This window comes from Electrophorus electricus, chromosome 18 (genome assembly GCF_041902795.1).
Source record: "Electrophorus electricus isolate QZ-2024a chromosome 18, ASM4190279v1, whole genome shotgun sequence".
Taxonomy (NCBI): Eukaryota; Metazoa; Chordata; class Actinopteri; order Gymnotiformes; family Gymnotidae; genus Electrophorus; species Electrophorus electricus.
This window is the reverse complement of record NC_137514.1, coordinates 2,688,328-2,697,782: the sequence shown is the minus strand read 5'-3', so window position 1 is coordinate 2,697,782 and position 9,455 is coordinate 2,688,328. Positions and strand designations below refer to the sequence as shown.

At 37.5% G+C, this 9,455-nt stretch overlaps 1 long non-coding RNA gene across 1 annotated transcript; it reads right to left on the bottom strand.

The window, feature by feature from the left end:
- Positions 1 to 2,735: 2,735 nt before the first annotated feature.
- LOC118242649 (uncharacterized) lies at positions 2,736 to 3,926 on the bottom strand. Its single transcript, XR_004776986.2, has 3 exons — positions 3,851 to 3,926; positions 3,374 to 3,420; positions 2,736 to 2,862 (listed from the first exon to the last, which is right to left on the bottom strand). It is a non-coding gene; the product is annotated as an uncharacterized LOC118242649 (long non-coding RNA).
- Positions 3,927 to 9,455: the final 5,529 nt, after the last annotated feature.

The following is a 9,455-nucleotide window of genomic DNA, read 5'->3' as shown; positions in this document are numbered from 1 at the left end:
AGACAAAGATAACACAAGTAAACACAAAATGCAGTTTTTAAATTACGGTTTTTATTATTAAGGGAAGAAAATCCAAACATACATGACTGTGTGAAAAAGTGATTGCCCCCCTGTTAAAAAATTTAACTGTGGTTTATCACATGTTTGGAAAGCTGAGTTCAATTTCTCTAGCCACACCCAGGCCTGATTACTGTCACACCTGTTTTCAATCAAGAAATCACTTAAATTGGACCTGCCTGACAAAGTGAAGTAGACCAAAAGATCCTCAAATGCTACAAATCATGCTACGATCCAAAGAAATTCAGGAACAAATAAGATACAAAGTAATTGAGATCTATCAGTCTGGAAAAGGTTATAAAGCTATTTTTAAAGCTTTGGGACTCCAGCGAACCACAGTGAGAGCCATTATCCACAAATTGCGAAAACATGGAACAGTGATGAACCTTCCCAGGAGTGGCCGGCTGACAAAAATTACCCCAAGAGCGCAGTGACGACTCATCGAAGAGGTCACAAAAGACCCCACAACAACATCCAAAGATCTGCAGGCGCCAGCATTATCACAGTATAGGGGGGTCGGATCCCACATCTTTCTGTATTCAAGAGTAGCTGGTGTTTTTGTGCATTAAATAAGGTTGTAGTTTATATAATTTATGCATCTGTGGGAGTTTATGGTGTTCAGGGTAGGGGAACAAAACCTACACACACATGGAAGCATTCAAGAGCTTGGTGTGAGGATGGTCTCATCAGGAACTTGGAGAGAAATGTCAAAACATTGAATGTGAGAGCTCTGAACATAAAGTATCCTGCTAAGTTAGAAGAAAACAACCATGTGATCGCCCCAAAAACCCAAATCTGTTTATATATATATATATATATATATATATATATATATATATATATATATATATATATATATATAATTAATTAGATTATTCCTACTCTTCTCTGTACAAAATGGACATATACAGTGTGTCCTTTTTTGATTATTGTTTCAAAGTCCAGCAATTAACTAGTTTATTTTAACCCTTTGTAGAATTCTTCCCCTTCTGGTGTGAAATGGGTGGCCCTTATGTTGTGTAAAGCTTAGGTAAGTTTTACTCTCATCATTCTAGATCAAGATCCTAGATTGCCCTTTCCTTCCACTCTGTGTACTGCTTTCACACCAGCTTTGAGTCTGGGCAGCCTATCTAGCTAGGGTTTGAAACCCATCTATCTAAATTGCTATCTAAATTGCACTGAAAAATAAGTTTATTCATCAAGTTCAATAAGTTTCTAAATGTAAAACAGGTATTGCATCAGGTTATTTTGCAATGCAGTTTTTCACAATCCACAAAGTTAGGCATTTGTATTTAAGCCTTTAGTTTACTTTTGATCCTGATAGAAAACATATAATATATTGGAATATATATTATATTATTATTATAGGCCCACACCTAGTTCATTCTCCATTAAGAATGACAAGCCAAACTGGCTCTTTTGTCTTTCTCATATTTCTGTTCATTTATAGTTTGTTTGTTTGGTTGGTTGGCGTTTTTTTTTATTTATTTATTTATTTATTTTTTTTTATTTGCTTAATGTTTAAATATAATAATTTAGAGTAACTTTAGAGTAACACATTTCACATATTTGTTTTATTTTATAATGTGTGCCTTTGAGCTCAACACTACCACAAACTTCAAAAGACTACAAACATGACTTACTGACTTTGTGTGATGCTCTCCTAGAACAGATGAGAGAAATGGCAGAAGAAAAAAAGTAGCTAAAACCTTTTACTAGCACTGTTTTCATTCACTGCATCTGAACATTGTATTGTTGGGCTTTATTTGTTCAGGAAATTCGATAGTCTATCGATATTTATTGACTAAACATACTTTATTAATTGTCTTTTTTAAATTAGAAATTACACAACATATTTACTGAAGTGTGATTCAAACTCATGCATGATAATACTCTATAGTCATAGGAAAATGTCAGGAAATAAACACGTGATATAATTCATTGAAGATAACATTGAATATACAGAGATTACACAAGGAATTTCTCAAGAGAAATAAAATGTTACCTTAAAACAATTACAAATAACATGCTATGCTAATGTTAGCAAGACATGTGGCAGTGGCAGCTCAGTGGTTAAGGTACTTGACTTGTAACCACCACTGCAGGCTTTCCACTGTTGGGCCCCTGAGCAAGGCCCTTAACCCTCAAGTTGTACTCAATCATAATTGTAAGTCGCTTTGGATAAAAGTGTCAGCTAAATGCTGTAAATGTAAATCTTACTGGCTTGGATTACAAAATGCTGTCCACCACATCACTGGTGCTTCTGACATGTTTTGCCTCTTGACGAATCATCAGTGACACACAGGATTATGGGAAATGTTGGGCAGCAGAAGATATAGCAATTTTGCCTTCCAAACTCGGTTCCATGGAGGAACCTAAGCAGGCAATATGTTATACAAAATTCAATTTGGACTTGGTGCCTTCCTGCCTCAGAATGCTGCCTACTGTTACTGCAATTAGATTTCAAACTGTGAGTGTCATACACCAAGGAATCAGAGAGAATTGTGGGTAATTGAGCCATGAAATAAATGTCCTCATCAGGAGAGTTTAATGGTACTGAGAAGTAGTGTCAACAGTACATGGAGCATCACAGGGGTTTGTGGGTAACTGTGCATTTGCATAAACAGTTTGGGATGGATCTAACTGGTTTGTGTGTAAATGTGCATTTGCATAAACAGTTTGGGAGGGATCAGAGGGGTTTTTGAGTAGACAATCATTAGAGTAGACTGTAGGAGCTCGAGTGTCTGAGACAGAATGGCTTCTGATGTCTTTAATATCCCCATAGCCACAGACAGAAAGTCAAACCTCAAAGAAATAAGAAAAAAGGTTATTTTGTGAACTTGAACTTAAACTATGATATTGATTTTTTTGTCTTCTAGTTTTTTTTAATTCATGTGAGGTATGAAAATTCATTTTTGGAGCCATAGTAAGGTCACTAGTGTCTGTAGTTTCCTGGCTTTGCCCAGTTTGAACACCGTGTGGTGTCAGAGGTAGCAGGTGTAAATACAATATAAGGGAGCAACAGGCACTGTCATGAGAAATGCACTAGAAACTGGACTGGAGACACATTTGGAGGAACTGTTGTTTTCCTTTCTTTTTTTAAATTTTTACATTTTTATGTTTGTCTGAAATCTTAAAGCTAAATCTGTTTATTATTATTTTTTATTTAAATAATAAAGAGATGCAGCTTTAAGATTTCTTGTAGCCTGTATGTAATCATGCTCACACACATCAGGCCTCCTTGTGACTATGCTAGAAAAGGCATTGTAGTTCTATTACAGGTGTAGGCCTATTATGACCCACAGTCATGACTCACCCCATGGCTGTGTGAGGAGTCTTGGACGGACTGGCCTTTGGACGATGCTGAGAAGGAATTAAGGAATTAATCACAAATGAATAAATTAAATAATAAAATGTTACATGAATACATGTTATTGTTCACATTAAGCACTTAAACTGTAGATACTATCCAAATGCAGATAAACAGTGGAATAAATAGGCTTTAGTTTATTGTCTTTATTCCATATTTTAAAAGAGCTTGTTCATGTCAATTTCTAGCCAGCAGAGGGCAGCAGCAGGCAGCTCTGGGGTCTAATGAGTTCTGTTCATAACTAATAAATGTGTTTAATCTACAATGCTTACAGCACAGATAAATGCTGCACTCCCATCTGGACATACAGATCCGAATGTGTTATCCTCATGTTGATTAATAAGTATTGCTTTGTGTGATCATTTTTGAAAGGTTTGTGTGTGTGTGTGTGTGTGTGTGTGTGTGTGTGTGTGTGTGTGATACCCTGCTCCTTTCTGCTTCTCTTTCTGAGAGTCACTGTGAGAAATTAGGTTCCCATCAGAAGCAGCACCAGAATCACACACACAACACTGATCACAGTGGAAGATGGAAATCCTGGAGAGGAAACAGAGTCATAATCAGTGAACCAATCACATTTAACCTTTATCCTGATCATTCAGAAGTGTCTGATGAAGCTGACAGTATGTGAGTAGTTTCACTCCATGCTGTACAGTCCTGATACAGTGTGTCAGCACCTGTACCAGGAGAGGAAGCTGATGTGTGTTTAGATCCTGAGAATGTGGTTGGTGTGGTGAACTGTGGACTGATGCATGATGATGAATGTGATGATGAGGTTGAAACAGGAATCTCTGGATAGATAGAAAAATAAACACAGGAGTGACATAATCTGAGTCCATGTTATTATTGGTATAGACTGTGGACAGTGACATGTGTCCAGTGCATCTGTAACATATTTTAATGGATTTGCTGTAGAAGAGAATGTGACAGTTGCTTCAGATGTTGTGCATGGAGTTGCTTATATACTCTGCGGTTGTAAATGTTGGAGGTGTTCGTGGTTGTATTTCTGGACAAGCACTTTAAAGCTTAAAGATTACTAAAGTAAAAGGCTATGTGTGTTTTAACAGATTTCTGAACGTGTAATGAAATATGTGGTTCATTTGACTCGTACACTTATAAATGTGTTTAATGCACATCACATTTGCTTTGACATGCTGAATACCGTTAAGTGAAGATACAAATAGCAGAATAAATTAGATGGATACTAATGGTCAACTTCTAATGCAGACTCTTCTCATTTAGAGAGAATTAATTGCTGATCAGACACACGGGTCAGACAGGAGCAGTGAACAAACTGCTGACAACTACCTACAGACACTAGACTTTACAGCCTTGCATACCTCAAGATTAGAAACATATTAGACAGGTTTAGCATGAACAATTAAACATGATTTCCTCTATATTGTGAAAACAACAAATATTACACAGGTCATGTTATCTACTCAACTGTAACTCTCAGAGAGATCTGTATACTATAAACCCGGTATCCATGATTCGATTTCCAGTTTGATGTAGCTCCACACCAGTATGTACCAGAGTCCTGCACTGTTACATATCTAATAGTCACAGTCAGGATTTGCTTTTCTCTGTGATCATACAGTGATATGTTTCCCTTAGTTATATGTATCTCTGTTTTATTAACAAATGTTTTATCAGAACAGACAGCAGTGTTCACTCTCTTGCCGAAAAACTTGGGTTCATTCTTGTGGGATTCTGGGTATTTGCAGCTGATGTTCACACTTCCTCCTAGATAGCAGGTCTTATTGATGGGATTTCCATAGTGCAGACCTATCAGATCAAAACATTTGCATTTATTAACAATGTTTAATATTTATATTCTAGAACTTACCATCCTAATAAAAAAGTAATACTATAATAATAATAATAATAATAATAATAATAATAATAATAATAATAATAATAATATAATCATAATAAAAAAGGAAATGTGACACTTTTTTTTATATTGGTATTAACCTGACTGACATGATGATGACTGGTTAAGGAATTCATAGAACAATGATCTGATTCAGAGATCAGATCTACTTCAGACACACTTCCCTTACTGCTACAAACCCATGAAAATATCAAGTTTAGCTTAACCACTGTACATTTACATTTTTGGCTTTTAACACACGCGCTTATCCAGAAGAAAAGTGCAGTTTGGAGAAGTTAGGTTATTCTCTTTGAAAGCGTTTGTGGCTAAACTATATGTTACATGCTACTAACCTGCTGTTACATTGAGCTTCACTTCAGTGTAGGTGTGCAGTTGATCAGATACATTAAGAGCACACTGGTATGTTCCAGTGTCATTTACACTCAGCTCTCTGATAAACACATTAAAGAATCCTGCACTTCTGTTATCACGAATTGAGAATCTGTCTTTATGAGTCCACGTACTGTTTGGATTTGTTGTTATTTGATCTAAACATGACTGATCTGTTACATTCTTACAGAAAGATTTCAATTTGGTTTTGTATTCATCCTCATATTTGCACTTGATGGTGACTCCTCCTTCCGCACATGCAGTCACTGATATAGACTCCACATCCTTGGACTCTCCTGTATCTGAAAGACATGACAAACATCCATGTAAGAAATGGCTTCATATTGAAGTTGATCATTTTGTTTCAATTCATCCTTCCCTTTTTCTCAGCTGTGTTTTAGTCTTGGTTTGATTTGTTCTGCACCTTCTGTATGTCACTGTATGAAATTCCCTGGGAGATGTTATCATATATAACACCATTGTGCCACTGATCATCAGTACTGTAACATGTGTTTGAGGGGTGTGATCTTAAATGGGATGAATACAATGTCACTGTAATGGGGCTCAAACCCAGGACAGAGAGGTGATGACCCTGACACTGCTGGGTGAGTTATCACACTTTAATGAAGGTGGGCCCGTGTGCAAAACAGTTAGATCTTAGAACAGGTAAAACAAGAGAATAAAAAAACAACAACAGTAGGGAATCCAACCCCGACCACTTTGTTGCAAAGCAAACGAGCTCCCGCTAGACTAAAATAACCTGCGAGTATATATCGCACTTCACAGGAATGGAGGATGACAAAACAGGAGGAAAAACTAAACACCATGCTGAGCGTGGACAAAGGGAAAACAAAGGATGCCACAGGAAGAATGGTAGCCCCGATGCATTGGGGAAAACCAAACTCTGAAACTTCCCAAACAAAAACAGAAAACAGGGAGGAACATTAATGGCTAAGGGGAGCCTTGGGAGAGAACCAGACTCGAGAGGGGAAAACTGGAGAAGGGAGGGGACGTGTAAAAACACAGACAACCTCACAGCGCAGAAGAGAGGTGTAGCACAAGGGCTCACAGACCTCCATACCCAGAGTTACCAGCTAGGAGCTTGGATCAAAACTTTAGCAAAGACGCAACACTGAGTGACTGTGTCACTGGGCTTACATAGATCTACCCCAGCTGTTGGGCATCAAGCCTGATTAGTAGTGTGCCTGGTGCCAACCCTTACAGTCACACTGTCATAAGGACACTCAGGACTTCTGTGGCTCAGAAACTCCAGTGGCTCAGAGACTTCCAAGTAAAAGTTGAAAAATAAAAAAAATTATTTCTATGAGGTCTTTTTGGTTACCCATATTTAAAATTAATTCTGTCACTGTTCTATTGCTTCATCTTCAGAAACTGTACAGCTGTAGTGTCACCCATGCGTCTGTTGTTGCTAACACAAGGATTGTTCTTTCCTGTAGATGTTACTCACAGGTATCAAGAGGAAGTGATCTCCAGCTGCTGCTGGATCAGCACTTACTCGTTTTTGTTGTCCTGTAGTAAACTACAGCTGTTTGGCAACATGCCAATATCATATTTCTAAGAAGGTGAAAGGCTAGAGGATCTTCCCATTTGGGTTTTATTTAGTAATATGCTGGTTATAATTTAAATGTGTGCTTCACTTTAGAACAAATGTGACTACGAGTATACATCAGCTCCACACTGGTACCTTTTCTTGACTTCCACAATGAGGCCTCTGATCTTCCTGTTTTACACATTTCAAAATGCATTTCTGATTCAGTCAACACACAGTGGCAATGAACTGCTAATCAAACTATCTTTGAGTTTGTGTTAACTCTTTAAGTCTCATCTTTGCACTTCATGGCGACTCCCAAAAATCCAGTTACGTTTGTTGAGACCCCAGTAAGATCTAAAAATTCACCAAAAGTGACCATCTAAACAAAGACTATATTTGACCCTGCTGATAATAATGATTAAAGATTGATTTTTATACCTGAGATCACATGCAGTGTGAAGATGAGAAGAATGAAGATTCTGAGTTCAGCTTTTATGTTTACTGCCTCCAACTCCTAGATTAGATGTGTGTTAGAGATTGGTTGTGTCTGTCTATGTAGGTCCCTGCCCCTGTATCTGGGCTTACTAACTCTGTTCATCTTCTTATGGCTTAACTCATATGAAAAAACTATCATTTCTGTTTTTGAGGGCAGTGAAAAATAGAATGGCATTATTAGAATGGCCTTAAGCCTCCTACTACAGAGAGAGAAACATGCATCTAAAACTATTTCTCTCTCTCTCTCTCTCTCTCTCTCTCTCTCTCTCTCTCTCTCTCTCTCTCTCTCTGTGTGTGTTTCCTACCGTTTGATGTCTTCTTCTTTTTCTTTAGCTTTCCCAGCATTATTACACACATCAGAAGAATGATTGTTATTATGACCAAAACCACAAATAAAGGAATGAAGGATCCTAGTAAAGCATTAGAGAGGAGAGCACAGATCTCAGTCTCTGGTAGAACAGCAGGGGCCACATATAATATATAGAATTTACATGAAATCAAATGTGCATGCAATACTGCTATTTCTGCTATTTTGTCCTTAGAGAAAATAGAACTGATCTGATTCAGTGTAACTACATGTCAAGTTTTGTGGTCATAGCAAGTCAGAATCTTCTCTAATTCCACAACACAAAATAGCAGGTACACATGGTCTGGAAGCTTTTCACATACATTGTGGGTACAGGCCTTTATAGATACATTTATGACCTTGAGTATGTGTCACTGGAACACTGGCTGTATGGGCTTTATCGGGTTTTGGACCAGCTCGGTTGCTGATAATATAAACCGTTTTTTTGGGGGGGGTTCCTCTAGCAGTAAGGCTGGGGTTATAGTTGTTGACATACAGATGCTACAGAGGTAGTGATGTACATGTATGCTGTGCTGTTATATAAAATGTGCTGTGTGTGTGTAAAGTGTGTAGGAATGAGTGTGTGAGGGCGATATGATAGAGTCCCTTTAGTGATGTTATTCAGTGCCCTGCCTGCCATCTAAACTGACAGAGAGGTTTTTAGCTTTTACTCTTTACCATAATTAATTCAGTTTCTATAAGTTTGTGGTGAGTTTTGTATTTCACAGAAGCATATCTTCCTAGGTAATAGAGTGTAGTTTGCTATCCACTGAAATGGCTTAGGAACAGCTCACAGGAATCTACACCAGTGAGATTACACTCTAACGGTTTCAGGAAATATACAAGTAGATACATTCCATTCATCTTAGAATTTAATGTTAATTATTTTATAAAGATGCAGATGAAAGTATTAAAATATGACATTACAGCTGAAACATCAAGTTTCTCAAAAATCCAGTGTTACTTAAATCTTACTTAGAGACATTGGACAGGAGCTCACAACCATGTTCAGGAAAAAAATTTGTTTGTCAGTGGAAAACAATGATTACATTTAGCTAATGATCCTGCATGAATCACAGATAACTGCAAGCAGAAAGCCATTATTACAGAGGGTTCATTTTAAAGAAGTGAATGCTACTGTAAAATGCTAAGGACAAACATCTCAGCTGGACAGGAGACATGACAGTTATAGAAAACAGAAGCTCTTCACACTCTAACCTGCAGTGGTCAGTCGCATGGCTCAAACTCATATGTAACCATGGCAACATTTCCTGTGTCTCTCTCGGTTCTATGGTGGTGCTGTGCTTGTTTTCTCTCTCATTATTTCTGTCTCTCTCTCATGTTAAAGAACTGCCAAACTCAAAGTGTATAA